This window comes from Podarcis pityusensis (genome assembly GCF_964106645.2).
Source record: "Podarcis pityusensis genome assembly, chromosome: 4".
Classification (NCBI taxonomy): domain Eukaryota; kingdom Metazoa; phylum Chordata; class Lepidosauria; order Squamata; family Lacertidae; genus Podarcis; species Podarcis pityusensis.
In genome coordinates, this window is record NC_138027.1 from 99,140,592 (window position 1) to 99,156,050 (window position 15,459).

A 15,459-nucleotide genomic window follows, 5' to 3' on the forward strand; every position below is an offset into this window, starting at 1 on the left:
CTAGATGAAATTCGCCATGTTCCTGTTCAGCAGAAACATCAGAGGATTTTGAAGAAAGCCAAAAAGAGTTTTGATAACTGGAAATATATATATAATTTTGGGGGGGGGGGTAATTATGGTTATATAATAGATTTTGTTGTTGTTTAGTCGTTTAGTCGTGTCCGACTCTTCGTGACCCCATGGACCAGAGCATGCCAGGCACTCTGTCTTCCACTGCCTCCCGCAGTTTGGTCAAACTCATGTTGGTAGCTTTGAGAACACTGTCCAACCATCTCGTCCTCTGTCGTCCCCTTCTCCTTGTGCCCTCCATCTTTCCCAACATCAGGGTCTTTTCCAGGGAGTCTTCTCTTCTCATGAGGTGGCCAAAGTATTGGAGCCTCAGCTTCAGGATCTGTCCTTCCAGTGAGCACTCAGGGCTGATCTCCTTCAGAATGGAGAGGTTTGATCTTCTTGCAGTCCATGGGACTCTCAAGAGTCTCCTCCAGCACCATAATTCAAAAGCATCAATTCTTCAGCAATCAGCCTTCTTTATGGTCCAGCTCTCACTTCCATACATCACTACTGGGAAAACCATAGCTTTTAACTATACAGACCTTTGTCGGCAAGGTGATGTCTCTGCTTTTTAAGATGCTGTCGAGGTTTGTCATTGCTTTTCTCTCAAGAAGCAGGCATCTTTTTATTTCATGACTGCTTTCAATATCTGCAGTGATCATGGAGCCCAAGAAAGTAAAATCTCTCACTGCCTCCATTTCTTCTCCTTCTATTTGCCAGGTGGTGATGGGACCAGTGGCCATAATCTTAGTTTTTTTGATGTTGAGGTTCCGACCATATTTTGCACTCTCCTCTTTCACCCTCATTAAAAGGTTCTTTAATTCCTCCTCACTTTCTGCCATCAAGGTTGTGTCATCTGCATATCTGAGGTGGTTGATATTTCTTCCGGCAATCTTCCGGCTTTTTTATTTGTGTTATTTTACCTTGGGATTATTCTTTTTTCTTTCTTTCAAAGGTACACATTTCCATCCTTCATTCCCCAGGACTCAAGATTTCCAAAGAGAGATCCCATGCAGGAATTGACTAAACCCAGACTTTATTTGCTTTTGCAAAGCTGATAAATACATTATGTGTCAATTTCCCCCTTAATTTATTGATATTGAGATTAAATTTTTAAAGTGCCTTCTTACACTGCACTGGTAAGGAGTATATGTTATTGTTGTTGTCACTATTTTTTGTATGTATTGGTATGCCAGAATGAGGGAAGCAAGGAGACAGAATCAAGGCAAGAGTGATTTTTGTCTGCTTTAGTTTTACATTTTTGAGAGAAAGGACTATAGACTCACAATAGTTTGTTCAGGGTGGGGGTGGAGGGGTTCTGTGAACGATGGCCAAAGCATTTGCTCAGAGGCAGAAGTGCATCATTATTTAGTGGTGAGGTGCTTTGCATATGCTCAAAATACTTTTATTGTGTATTTATGTACTGAGAAGATTTATATCCAGCCTCCTGGCTACAAGAATTTAGAAGAAGCCATGAAGGTTTGTGTAAAAGAATAAAAGTGGAGGATAGGTTTGAATGGGGATGGCAGAACCTGCATTCCTAGAGTTTCTGGAATAAGAATGAGAAGAGAAATGAGGAGTGGATTTTGTGTGAAGAGAAAACTGTGTGTGCTCTTGGTTGTAGTTAGCTGGTAATGGAGGTGAGATCAGGCTTCATTTCAAGGTGCTGGAGCTCTTCGGTCTTTCTAGGAGGTAGGCCATCGCTCAGTATGCTTGTTTCTTAATTCAAAGTACAGTGGTACCTTGGTTCCCAAACACTGAAAACCCAGAAGTAAGTGTTCCAAACATTTTTCAGAAGCCGAATGTCCGATGCAGTTGTCAACTATTTTTTCCGGGGCACCTGCACCAATCAGAATCTGTGCCTTGGTTTTTGAACATCTCGGAAGTCAAACCGACTTCCAGAACGGATTAAGTTTGGCGCTTTTGTTTTTGCTATTTATTTTGCGGTTTTGTTTTTGAGGCTTTTTCAGTTCGTTTGTTTTTGTGACTGTGTGAAACCCAGTTGATTGATTGTGTGACTGCGGAAATGGATAAAAGCAATCCAAACAATGACTATCATGAGTGCAGGTAAGAATTTTTTAAAGTTTTAATTTTTATCATCTACAATACTGTTTTATTTATTTTATAGTATAGTAAATTGATTATTGCTTTCATTTTATGGATCAGTGGTCTTGTTAGATAGTAAAATTAATGTTAAATTGCTGTTTTAGGGCTTGTTTTGAAAAATCTGGAATGGATTAATTCATTTTGCATTCCTTTTTTTGGAAAGCACGCCTTGGTTTTGGAACGCTTTGGTTTTGGAGCGGACTCCCAGAACGGATTAAGTTTGAGAACCAAGGTACCACTGTATGTGGGGAGGGAAGGGGAAGCAATTGCTCTAAGTTGAGGAGAACACACTCTGCATATGCTCTGGAGCTGTCTTATTATTTAACTTTTATTTCCATTTAAAAATTTATTTCCATTTCAGAATTCTCTGCAGTGAATTTACTGACTGGCCTTGGAACAATTACTCATTGGCATGCCTTAGCATTCTTCAGATTTAAAATGGGACACATTATCATCTAAAAAATGATGCAGTTCATCTATGTTTTTAACAGGTATTGACTTGTTGTGTAGCCTGTGGCTTCCCTTAAAGCTTGAGCCATCTGGGGCCATCTGCTTACATACACTTTTGGGTTTCTGCAGTTTCTTCTTGCGGCACATTTGAGTCTCATTGTTTTCTGTTGTTTCTGCTTGAATTTGGGGCATCCTTCCTAAGCAATTTCAGCGTGACTGTGTTTCTGTCAAACATCTGTGGATGTGTCGAACCATCGTTTCAGGAACCCAGCAGCAGCTACCTCTAAAGTGACTCAGCCACTTCCATTTGCATTTTACATTTTCTGAGAGGTAACTCAAGCCAGCCAAGACAAGGGAATTAGTTTTGAATTTTTCAGCCCTCCTAGACTATGTAACTCATGAAAGGGAAGAGAGAGAGGAAAACACACATATGAACTTTCTTGTGTTTGCTTAGATTAAATTAAACAACAGGGGGGGAAATGAAAATGCTAATGAAATAGGCTGCTGGGCTCTGATAAGTGACTCTGAGAAACTTCAAATGTTTCCATTAGAGTAAATCACTCTATTTTACACCATTGACACATGTTATCTATTCAGCCAGTGCAACACGGTGCCCTTTTGTTCTGTGCCATGTTGTGGCGGCCTGCAAAAACCGCAAGTCATTGTTTCTGCTAAAACAATGAAGCTCACAAGCTAGAAGTGGCATGAATGCCTAATCTCCTGACAACGCAGAGAGACTTGTGTGTATCCTGCACTGCAGTGTGCATGCAAGGAAGGGGGTGTGGGAATTGCAAGCCCAACAGCAAATGAAGCTGTGACCTGCAAGCTACGACTCCTCAGCACACCCCCCCCCCACACACCCTAATTGGAGATTAGCAATTAGTGTCTGGAAATGATCGACACAAAACTGGAGGGAAATAAAGTGACACGAAAGGACAATGAAATAATATTTTAATTGGGAAGAGCAGGCGGAAAGTGCCTATAGAGAATTGTTGCGTGTCTTTCTTTCTTTCTTTCTTTCTTTCTTTCTTTCTCTCTCTCTCTCTCTCTCTCTTGTTACATTGCAAGGCCGTTGTTTCATATAATGTAAGCACAAGATTGGAAAATTGCAATGCAATGTAGGCAGATGAAAAGGTCTACAGCGGCATGTATTATGCATCTAATATGTGTTTTTATACTGCCCTTCAATTATTATCCTTGGGGGGAATTTGCAAAAAAGGATAGCATTTTTAAATATATGTACAAAAAAGCTGTAGTAAGCCAGAAGCAACAAAAATCATAGAAGCAGCAGAAAATAGGCATTAGAGATGAAAACTGCACCTAAAAGGTTGGGAAAGTCATTGCGTGGTTCTGAAAAGACAGTAAGGGGGTCCTCTCTATGAACATTGTTCTGCAGCAAGGTTTGCCTTCTCTTCGAGGGTCCTTTCTCTTCTAGTCTGCCACCCATCTCACTTTAGATGGAAGGCTGTAGAACTGTGTCTCTCCCTACAGTCATTCTCTCCCAAACCCCTTTTCCAGATGGGCTCACTGCTGATATTGGAGCTGTAGGAAGAGAAACTTCAGGGGACATTTTACAGGTGGACAAGCCCCAGGGCTAGGGAAACCAAGCAGGTCTATGTCTAGTCCGTGCCAAGACAGGATGCTTCCCAGGAACCACATGTATGGCATCTTGGGTTTCACACTGGAAAAAGATGGGATACGCAAGTAAGTGGATAAAATTAAATCAAATCTGCACCCCATGAAGCTGAGAGAGGCGGCATCTCCCAAGGGGCATCACCCCCATTGGCTCACCCAGCTTCGCTACTGGTTTCCCCAGGCTCTAGGGTCAGAGACAGCAAAACTTTGCCGAACACCTTCCCTCTTGTCTAGTAAGGCAGAGAGGGAGCTCTCCCATCAGCACCAACTAGCAGGCTAAATGGTCAGGGCTGACATGTGGACAACACCAGGTTCCCGATTCCTGTTCTGTGTGATTGTGACAAAACTAGGTTTGGGTTGTGGCCTTGTGCAGCCTCTGATGAAAGGACCAGGGACACTGCTGGTAGCGAGCAGTATGGGTTTTTGATGTTGTTGAGGTGTTTGGCTGCCAGGGGACTACAACACAGAGCTGAGGAATTCAGTACAGCTGCAACACAATGCAGATACCTGATGAGTTTCAATTTGCTCTTCATTGCTGCGTTGGGAAAGATGTTCTTCGTTTCCTTTGATTCTTCATTCTCTTCTCCCAGGGCAGCCAAAGAGCACCACGGTGATTCTCCCACTGAAATGAAGCAGTACTTGTGCATGAGAACTTCCCAGTCTTTTGTCCCTTAAAACATTTATCAGTGTTGGGATAGTTCCATTTAATCTCATCAACTTAAGGCTACAATAAAAACACTTATTTAAGAATGTCATTGATTTCAGAAAAACTTACTTATGGGGTGGTAGGTTCAGTCTTGGAGCCTTAGCGTGATTGAGACTGACTGAGTGAAACTGAGTGTGTAATTAAATTTATTCAGGCAATGAAACAGAGACATGCTGGGATGGGGGGGGAGTTCTTGGGAGTATTATACTGGGTAGGGGTCAGTCAGACAAATCTCTTCCTGCTTATTTAAGGATTTGGGTTGTCTGTAATAATGTGATAATCAGCAATGTTGTATATGTAAAACTATATATGTAAAAAAATGGATGTCAGTACTGGTGGTACTCCATAGCAGTGAGTACAACCCCTCTGCCCAAAAACAAACCCTATAAATTATTATTTTATTATTTATTAAATTTCTATATCAGAGGGCAGTTTACACTATAAAAACACAAAAGTACACAACATTTTATTAGCTATGCTGTTACCTATTTTACCTATTGGTTGGTTTTGTGTGTTTTTTTTTTACAAAAAGTCTCAAAGCAACTCACATGGTATAAATTATAATACAATTCTACCTTAAAAGCAGTAAGAGCAAACCAAAGCAATCACCACTAATAAGAAAATATTTCCTCCTGTCTCTTTCCCCCCACCTAAGCCACAATATAATTGTGGTTTCGAATAAACCCATGCTCTGAAAGAACTGACCATCTTCATTTTGTGTTCCAACTTCCTTTTTACAAGTCCCCTCTTTTTTGTTGTTATTTTTGTTGTTGCTTTATTTTAATCATGACTGTGTTCAACTTTCTTGGCAATTTCCCACTTACATATAGACTAAATTTGATTTTACTGTTGTAACTGTGTCAAATCTGTTCCAACAACATTTGTGTCTCAAACCAGGTTCTGGGTAACATTTCGGATTAAGAACAAAGTCACCTCCATCTGGTTCATTCCATGACCAACTGTTCTACGTCACAGTCATTTAGGATATCTAGAAATTGCCCATTACCAACATCACCCATTACTGATGTCATTGGGGAGTATTACTGGGCTAGTGGGCTGGATCTTTGTCTTCTCCAACCCACTGGCCAACTTTGACATGCAGGTGGGGCCAGTTACATGTCAACCATTGACATCATGAGGAAATCATGTGACTAATTGGTGAGTAGTGTCACCCATGTGCCAAAGTTAAACTAAGTGGGGAAGGGGTCTGCTTCACCAGTTCATTCCCTGAAAGCAATGCACCAGGACTGAACCATGCCCACCCCCACCTATCAGCTAATATCATACAGTCAAGTCAGCTGATTGACAGGTGGGCACAATATGGGGGGGAGGGCCTTCTTGGGCTAAGACAGGTGGAGGACCTCAACCCCTGCATTACCACAATACTCTCTCTCCTTGGATAGCTCCCCGATTTCATTCTTCATTTCAACACCATCGCTTAGCTCAGGTTCAAGGGGGCAATAATACGTAATGCTCTCTGTCGTAAACCACTTTAGGGGCCTGATATTCCCACCCAGAGCAGTTCTGTGACGTTCTGCTAAGAATTCCAGTTTGACTATTCCCTGAGAGATGGTCCTGTCCTCCCTGTATAGTTTGAACCCAGAGATAACTGTATCCCACTTGTTTTCCCTATTCCATCAGGTTTCTGTTTATATATATATATATATATATATATATATATATATATATACACACACATACATATATATATATATACATACACACACACACACACACACACACACACACACAGTGGTACCTCGGGTTAGACGCTCCAGGTTACAGACACTTCAGTTACAGACTCCGCTAACCCAGAAATAGTACCTCGGGTTAAGAACTTTGCTTCAGGATGAGAACAGAAATCATGCGGTGGCAGCGCAGCGGCAGTGGGAGGCCCTATTAGCTAAAGCAGTACCTCAGGTTAAGAACAGTTTCAGGTTAAGAACGGACCTCCAGAATGAATTAAGTTCTTAACCAGAGGTACCACTGTACACACACCCCATGTAAAAATGTTCATTTTATATTTGTCCCCCATGCCCACCATTTTAAAAAGGCATTCTCCCCCCCCCCAGCAAATGTCTAGTGCTCCGTTTTGAAAAGTCAGTTTTTCTATAGTGATTTAACAATTGTTCCCCCTTTGCAGGGGGTTGTAGCTCTGGGCCAGGTATAGGACTCTCCCCACAACTCTCGGCACCGATAACTAACTATGCCTTCCAGAACCCTCTGGGGAAGTAATGACTGTTAAAAGTGATATCATAGTGCTTTAAATGTGTAGTGTGGATATGGCCAGCACACCAAATCAGAGAACACACAGGTAACGTGTGTATGATTTGATGATGATTTCATTTCCTGGAGCGAGGCTCCAAATATCAAATGAAACCTCAATGCCAAATTTTAAGTCTGGAGAAGAAAAATGAAAGAAAGTGGCCTGGCTGAAAATGAATACAAGAAGCAGATAATTTCAAGCAAACAAAATATTTGGTGTTAGGAAAAGACAGGTGTTAGCTTTTCACCTTCTGGCAAGTGATTTGTTCCTGCTTCTCTTGGCCTACCTCCTGTTATTTTACCTTGTTCTTATTTGATCAACCGAACTTTGTTTCATATTCTGCTTATATATTTTAATATAGGGCTTTGGGGGCCTTCAGGTGATAAGTGGAAAAAAGTAAATATTTTGCTTTCCTTGTTTTAATTAACCTTTGTATGAGAAGAACAACAAATATGATTAAGATATTAACTCACAAAAGTCAAAAGAAAATCGGATGGAATTAATGGGACTATATCATTGTGTTCTCCATGAAGACCCAACACAGTGCTGCTTGTACAACAAGGGCAAACAGTTGGGAAATATTGGCAGCGGCTTCTCCCACAGAAGTCTAGACTTATCTAGAAGGCAATATAAGGCATTTTTAAAAAATGAAATAAGTACTGACAATGGCTATGGTTGAGCAGATGTTGTGGTGGTGACTGTTAGCAGTCTGTAGTTGAACAGGGCAACTTTTAATAATTATACAGTTGAAGATTTCTAACTTTCCAAATGGAGACCTGTGAAATATCGTTAAATGGAGGGCAGGTGACTTTCAAAGCTAGTCTTTAGACAAGCTGTGAGGGCACTCTGCTGTTGGAGATGTGAGAATGAGGTGTCAAAGTTAAATACTAAACACAAAGATTTGCAGGGGAATCAGAAAATACAACGAAGAAAAAAGGGCTTGTGAGGAATTGCTCAACAGAGGGGCTGTTTCTGAGGTTTGCCATCTTCTGTATCAACTGGTTCCTGACTCCATCTGTAGGTCATTTTTGCCTCTTCCACTCAAGGAAAGAGTTGGCCTTCTGGACTATTGAATCAATTGCCTTTCTGAATCCCAAAGAGCTGCTGTCTTTGGCAACCAAAACCTTTGGCAGAACAGGGATGCGATGTTGTCATACTTTTTTTTGGGGGGGACGACTAAAATTAAGGTGTAACTTACTGCTATTATGTGAATATGTTTAACATTTTCATGTTAAATATGGGAAATATATAAATGGCACTGAGGCAGCAGCAAATGAGGAAAGGCAGCTGGAATATCTGAGAATTGTGAGGAAGGCATCTTTGTTCCAGCCACCCCCTTCCAGTGGGGATGTCCTGGACTATATGAGACAAAGCACCGTGTCTGAGTGGGGTTTCCTTGTTTTGGTGCTATCCCTGGGGAAGCTTGCATTTTACTGCTGAATCGGAGCAAGCAGCAAATGGGTTTTTCATGGATTACCATTTTGCTCCAATTCGGCGGTATAAGACGGGTTTCCCTGGGGAAAGTGCCAGGACAAAAACAAAAAACAAAAAGCCCAAACCATTTGCTTGGACATGGGGCTTTAAAGCACAGACCTGTGCATGAGGGATCTGGATAAGCCCTGGCAAAACCTGCTTCAAGAGCCAGGCCATTCAATTGCAGGACGGCATAGAGAGCCAGTGTGGTGTAGTGGTTAAGAGCGGTAGTCTCGTAATCTGGAGAATCGGGTTCGCGTCTCTGCTCCTCCACATGCAGCTGCTGGGTGACCTTGGGCCAGTCACACTTCTCTGAAGTCTCTCAGCCTCACTCACCTCACAGAGTGTTTGTTGTGGGGGAGGAAGGGAAAGGAGATTGTTAGCCGCTTTGAGACTCCTTAAAGGGAGTGAAAGGCGGGATATCAAATCCAAACTCTTCTTCTTCATTTGTTCGAACATCAGAGAGCAAGGGGGGCTTATATGAAACTCTGCCCAGCTCTTGTGACTGTTGTATCACAAATTTATTGTGTTTTAAATATATTGTGAGCCACCCTGAGAACATTGATTAGTAGGCAGGGTATAAATACTCTTGAATAGATACATTGTGGAGGGCAATGGCTATGATCAACAGCCCTGTGGAACGCCCTCCCATCAGATGTCAAGGAGATAAGTAACTACGCAACTTTTAGAGGACATCTGAAGGCAGCCCTGTATAGGGAAGTTTTTAATGTTTGATGTTTTATTATGTTTCTATATATGCTGGGAGCTGCCCAGAGTACCTGGGGCAATCCAGTCAGATGGGTGGGGTACAAATAAGAAAATTATTATTAGTAGTAGTACTAGTAATAATGGTATTTTGTTTTGAGGATTAAAAGTTGGCTTTAAATTGTATTGCTTTGCCCAGTTTGATTTCTTTGTTAAATTTCCTTCCTTTTCACTTTTTAAGAAAATAGATCTACAGTTAAAAGCAGCAATGCAAGCAGTACTTGATCAAGCACTCCAACTTTCCCAACAGACATCTGTCAATCCTGTTACCCTCTAAGCTACCAACCAAAAATATTTCTACACAATGTTTCATGACTGGCTGGTTCTCTTTTAAGTGCACTTTTTTCCTGCTAAAAGACACAGTAAAGAGAATAAAGTCTCTGATTATTTGGTGCCCTTGTTTTTTCAGTATCTCAGCAAGCACAATGTTCTATAATTGCTTGAACCACCTGTTACAGGTAAAGTTCCTGCATATTACCCCATTGCCTTGCCATTTACAGTTTTACAAGTATCAGCATACTTTTTGGTAGTTAACTCCGCTGCAACTGTAGGAAGAATCTGCCCATGACCCAATAATTAAATGCAGCCAACTTTATTTGACTTTGCTAATGTTACCATACCTATTTTTTCCAATAGTCACATTATACTGCTTAAAAAAACTGTACAGAAAATGCAATCTCTTCATGAACTGCTGATATACTTCACTAACACAAGATTACATTTGCTGCAGCTACAGCCCTGGCATTAATAAGAAAAATATACTTGTGTCTAGAGAGGGAGGTAGGGGTGGGTGGGAACCAACATTTTAAAGTCACTCAATGTCATTTGCATACAGAATTGGGATCTTCTGAATTTTAAACATGTTTAAGTCAAGAGAATGATATTAATTTGACTTATTCAATGTGGAAAATAATAGAAAGCATTTACCATGAATGTGACACATATCCAGGTTTCTGGGAAGAATTGTTGTGAAATCTATGACCATTAAAGACAAGACTCCATGCATTAACATCCACACCACCAAATAATGTAAATAGTGCATGATTAAAGGGGCAGATAAAACAGGGGGGACTCATCCTGACCATTAAAAATTGAGGCTTCATTCTTCTCTCAAAAAAGTTTTTGTTTTGCTTCTTAAATCACCACACCCAAATTCTGTTTCCAAAAGTATTGACATCACAAAGCTATGCAGTTTTAAAATGTATTTTTTTAATCCAGATCACACATACTAGATATGTGACTATGTATGTGTTTGTGTGTGTGTTGAGGAACCTGGAAATGGTACAAAATTGAGATTTCTTTATTTCAGTCAGTTGTATTTACTAATATAAGCATCTGTTAGTTCTTGACTTCCGTCAACAGATACTCATTCTGGAATCGCCCCCTCTGCCTTCAGTCAGGTGCTGTTCCACTGCAGGCCTATTTTACACACCCAAGGTGCCTGGAGCTGGATCATATTCAAGGTCCTGCTAGCCTACACTAGAGAATTGCTCTTAAAAGGAAAGAATGGGATTACATAAGCATAACTTCAAAAACACAATTGGGGGCAGATACATTATTCTCATTAGCATACTTCAATTCTAGAGCCTGGAGGCGGAGAGATAACTCACATGGGATTTTGTATGTTATGCTTTGTGTTCCCTTAATATGCACTTATTACTTATTGTCTCTGCCATAGCACTGAGGTCAGTGAAATATGAAAAGCATAGTTAAAGGTAAATCCTTTTTGTTTGGTCTCTCTGGATTACACAACCAGCAGACAGACCACTTTCAATCTATTTGCTTTCTCATTAAGACTCAAATCTATAATTGGAAACTTGTTCCTGGAGAAAGATCAAACAACTGTTCTGCATTTTGGATGGAACTGAGCCAGGTCCACATAAACACACACACAGAGAACTGAGTGATAGATTTGCATGCGTGGAGAGAGAAATAAAAAGAATTTAAGATAGACATAAGGGGTGTGTGGCTCATAAAGTATATAGTTAATTGCCTGAAGGACTCCCCTTCAGTTACACGTAAGAGAAAGAAATGTCTTCCCAACGAAATGCAAATGTGAACTCATTAAAAAAAAAAGTTGGTAATGCAATCATCCTTTTGTTCATTTCAGTGTTTGGGATTATAGTAGATTAGATGACTGCAACGTGCTCTGTGTGGGGCTTCCCTTGTGCCTGATTTGGGAAATATAGCTTGTGCAAAATGTTGCAGCATGGTTGCTGACATGATACTCTGTCTGGACATCACACTTCTGCTCATAGATCTGCACTGGTTGCCCATTTGCTACTGGCCCACATTCAAGGTCAACCCCTCAAAAGTTGTTTGCTTCGATCTGCAGAACCGGTACTGTAAAGCGTGTTCTCCCTAAATGAGAGCACGTGTTGCGGTGGGGTCTGCTGAGTCACCCCTCTGTTGCCAGGTAGGGTGATAAATATTACCCTGGCATTTAATTGGATGGCTGTGTTGCTGGGGGAATTTATTTGTTGCAAATTTGGTGGGAGGGACTGAACTGTTTAAATTCTGAGCACGCACCTTGATGCTTTCTCTTTCGCTGCATGAGCCGGATCACCCGCCCACCCGCCCTGAGTTTGGAAGGTTTTGCTTGACCCTGCTATGCCTGTCATGGGGTCGTCTGCGATTGGGGCAGGGGCCTGGTAGGAATTTTGTCCATCTGGCTGATTGGCTGAGCCATTTGGTTTTTGCCTACTGCGTAACAAATCGTCACAACTTGTAAGGTTGGCGGTTAGGCATTGGTTATCAATTGGTTGGAGGAGGGGTAAGTATTGGCTGTGCCTGCCCCTCCAATGCTGCTGTGGAAGGGAATTCCGTTAAAGGAATCCAGGGGCTTGCCACAATTTCGTCCGAATCCCTGGAGAGGGGCTAGGGCCGGCAAGCCCTGGGAAGCATGCGTGTGAGAGCTGAGGGCCTGTGACTCAGCTCTATTGCTCCCCAATAGAGTTCGGATGTCAGTTCTGTCCCCAGGCGGGGGGGGGGGGGCAGATAGTCTTAACCAATGCCTAAGCAACCAGACATAAAAATTGTATTTTAATAAAGTTGTGGCCAAAATTATGCCATAAACCCAAACAAAAAATTATGTGTGAGTTGTGAGTTATTTGAGGGGTGGCTTGGGGACCTCGACACGCAACAGGTGCCAGGCAATATTTGTTCCACACTTGTAATCCATTGTTCTATTGGCGTGAGAGCAACTACAGTTTGAAACTTTCATATAGCCACTGCCTATTCCTCCACTCTCATTATGCCAACTTCTGCCCCACCCTACTCACCACCTTAGACAGATGCAGGCAGAAGCAGCAGGTCCACCCCAGCCCTTTTATTCTGCCTTCATCTTTCTCTGTCTGCTTTCCTCAACTTCTTCCCTTCCACAAGGGTCGTGGAAGCTAAGGGAATCCAATCGCTCCGTACCCTGTGCCCACACCTGTGTGTGAGAGAGGAGAGGAGGGGAGAAAGAGAGGACAACGACCCAGTCATGGCTTTCTAAACCACAGGGCCAAACACACATTTATTTTACTTGGTGTCTCATCAGTTGATTATTCAGCACCCAAAGATTTGGATCTGAAAAGGTGAACTGCCTCCTTTGGAAAACATTGAGTTTGAAGTGATACCTGTGAGATGAAATCTCTGGACATCATGTTTGATTTGTGTAAGCTGTCACTTGAAAATAGCAGTCGTTAAATAACCAACATGCTTCCATGAACTCATCACAGCTCTTTTCTTTTACTTCTCTACACATGGTGAGAAAAAATGTGTTCACCCAGCCCCACCATTTTGTCCTCCACCAGCCCCAGCCAAGCTTTCCACATGTTGAAGAAAGTTCTGGAGGGAGGAAGCCTGTTGAGGTTGCCACATTATATCTGTCCTAAGGTATGGCTGCCATACATCCAGAATTTCTGGATATATCCAGGATCCATCCATCGAAAATAGTGTCGGGGCAGAGTTTTCAAAATCCAGTTAAAATATCCGGGAAAACCTGGGTGCATTCTTTTTTTGATGAATTTCCTAAAATATAGCTTTAAATTTTGATATATATTTTTTGAGATTTTGCCAAAAGAGCTCAACAACGTTTGTTGTGTTTTGGATTTTCACTTTTTGAAATATGGCAAGCCCTATCTAAGGTCATCTGGAGGCCTAAACTTCTGAAATTATGACACTCCACCCCATTATCAGAAGACTCAAAGCATGCATTTGTGCCTTGGTACCATCAGTCAAAGTCTTCATCAATCACACATTAATATGCAGATTTTAATTAGGTTTTAATTCAAGATGTTCATTGTAATAATGTTTTAAAAAGACAGTGCTTTGGGGAATGACAATGATGTTTACCTCTTAAGTCAGGTAATGGTTTTTAGATGATTTTATAAGAAGGATATTATTTGTCTGTGTTATTTAATCAAGAGGAACAGTTGTGCTCATTAAACATGCTAAAAGTATCATTTACATGATGGGCTGCTTTATGGTGGATGAGAAGGAGGAAAATGTGACACAAGACTATGTCAATTTTTAAGATCAAGTTGGCTAGTGATTATTGCAAACTATTATCCCTGTGAAAGTTCTTACTCTCACAAAAGTGCTTGGAGGAAAATTACTACTACTATTTGGACATTCTTCAGCCATGGCTCTCAGAAAACAAAACGTAAAGACGCAATATAAATTAACCAACAGCTGATTACTAACACAGCACTGTTGCAGCAAAATGAAAACGGTGTAAATAAGGAGGTATGAGGTTTTCTCATCAGACTACTTGGAAATGTGGGCGCTGTGTGTAGCAGATAATTGTACCTCACCCACGAATGACATGAGTCTGCCATGAAAAATGGCACCTCCTGGTCTCATTTCCTCCTAACCATGAGAATGAGAAGGATGCTCCACAAGTAATAGGACAAACAAAAATAAGCCACTTTGAGGATTGTTGGATTTTTTTTTACAGTCAACCTGTATATAAATTTAATGAAATGAATAAAATTAATGCAAATGCAACATTGACTAAATTGTGACCATTTTTGCAAAACTGACTAGGTAGACAGCTTGTGAGCATTCTACCTTATGTTGTAAGGGTTCCAATTTAAGGGGGGAATCATTTTTCATACTTACCTTTGTACTTTTAATTTTGTCTTTAAAATAATTATCTGTATATCAGAATTTGAATTTGCCACCCTACACAGAGTTCTCAGAACAAAACAAAATAAAAATGAGGTGTATTGAGGTACAATGTCTTATTACAACATTGTTCTGCATGAGAAGTTATAGAGGGAGTGTCATAAAATGAAACTTCATACCTAGCACTATAGATTAATGATGGTTTAACACCATGCTTTTCTGGAATGGATTTCTTTTTAATTTTATCCTTTGTTGTTACCTTAGCTGAAATGCCTCATATTAGAAGTGATAACTTTATATGGGTTCTTTTCAGCACCTAACATAAAAGTTGATTTTAAGTCTGCATTTATGAGTCTCATTTTTGTATCACTTGGTACATTTCAGTGTTGCAAAAATGCTATCCAATCTTAGCAAAAATTTCCTTTTGGGAAATGTTTTTCCCCCCTAGAATTTACATTTCCCCACCTTTAATGTGTGTGCATATATATATATATATATAGAGAGAGAGAGAGAGAGAGAGAGAGAGAACCCAGTTAGAAATCACAAAATGCAATATACGAAGTCAATATGCAGACTAAGTATATTTAAAATAGAAATGATCCATTTTGTCAGTTGCTTACCTAAACATGAAAGTTGCAGTAGCAGGTCTAACAAGAGCTTTCATTGGCCTTGTGTGTATCATAATCTTGGACCTGCATAACAGTTTGATCTTCTTGCAGTCCATGGGACTCTCAAGAGTCTCCTCCAGCACCATAATTCAAAAGCATCAATTCTTCGGCGATCAGCCTTCTTTGGAGCTGAACCATAAAGTAGGCTGATCGTTGAAGAATTGATGCTTTTGAATTATGGTGCTGGAGGAGACTCTTGAGAGTCCCATGGACTGCAAGAAGATCAA

At 40.8% G+C, this 15,459-nt stretch overlaps 1 protein-coding gene across 2 annotated transcripts in view; it reads right to left on the reverse strand.

Annotated features, from left to right (window-relative positions):
• LOC308475852 (uncharacterized protein) overlaps positions 1 to 15,459 on the reverse strand; it is a 190,017-nt gene that overhangs the window by 53,679 nt on the left and 120,879 nt on the right. The window contains exon 4 of one of the 2 annotated variants that reach the window (XR_013985391.1): positions 4,750 to 4,864. The exons of the other annotated variant lie outside the window; for it this stretch is intronic. The gene's annotated coding sequence lies outside the window, so the exon portion shown is untranslated. The remainder of the gene's footprint in view (positions 1 to 4,749; positions 4,865 to 15,459) is intronic. 2 annotated transcript variants of the gene reach the window in all.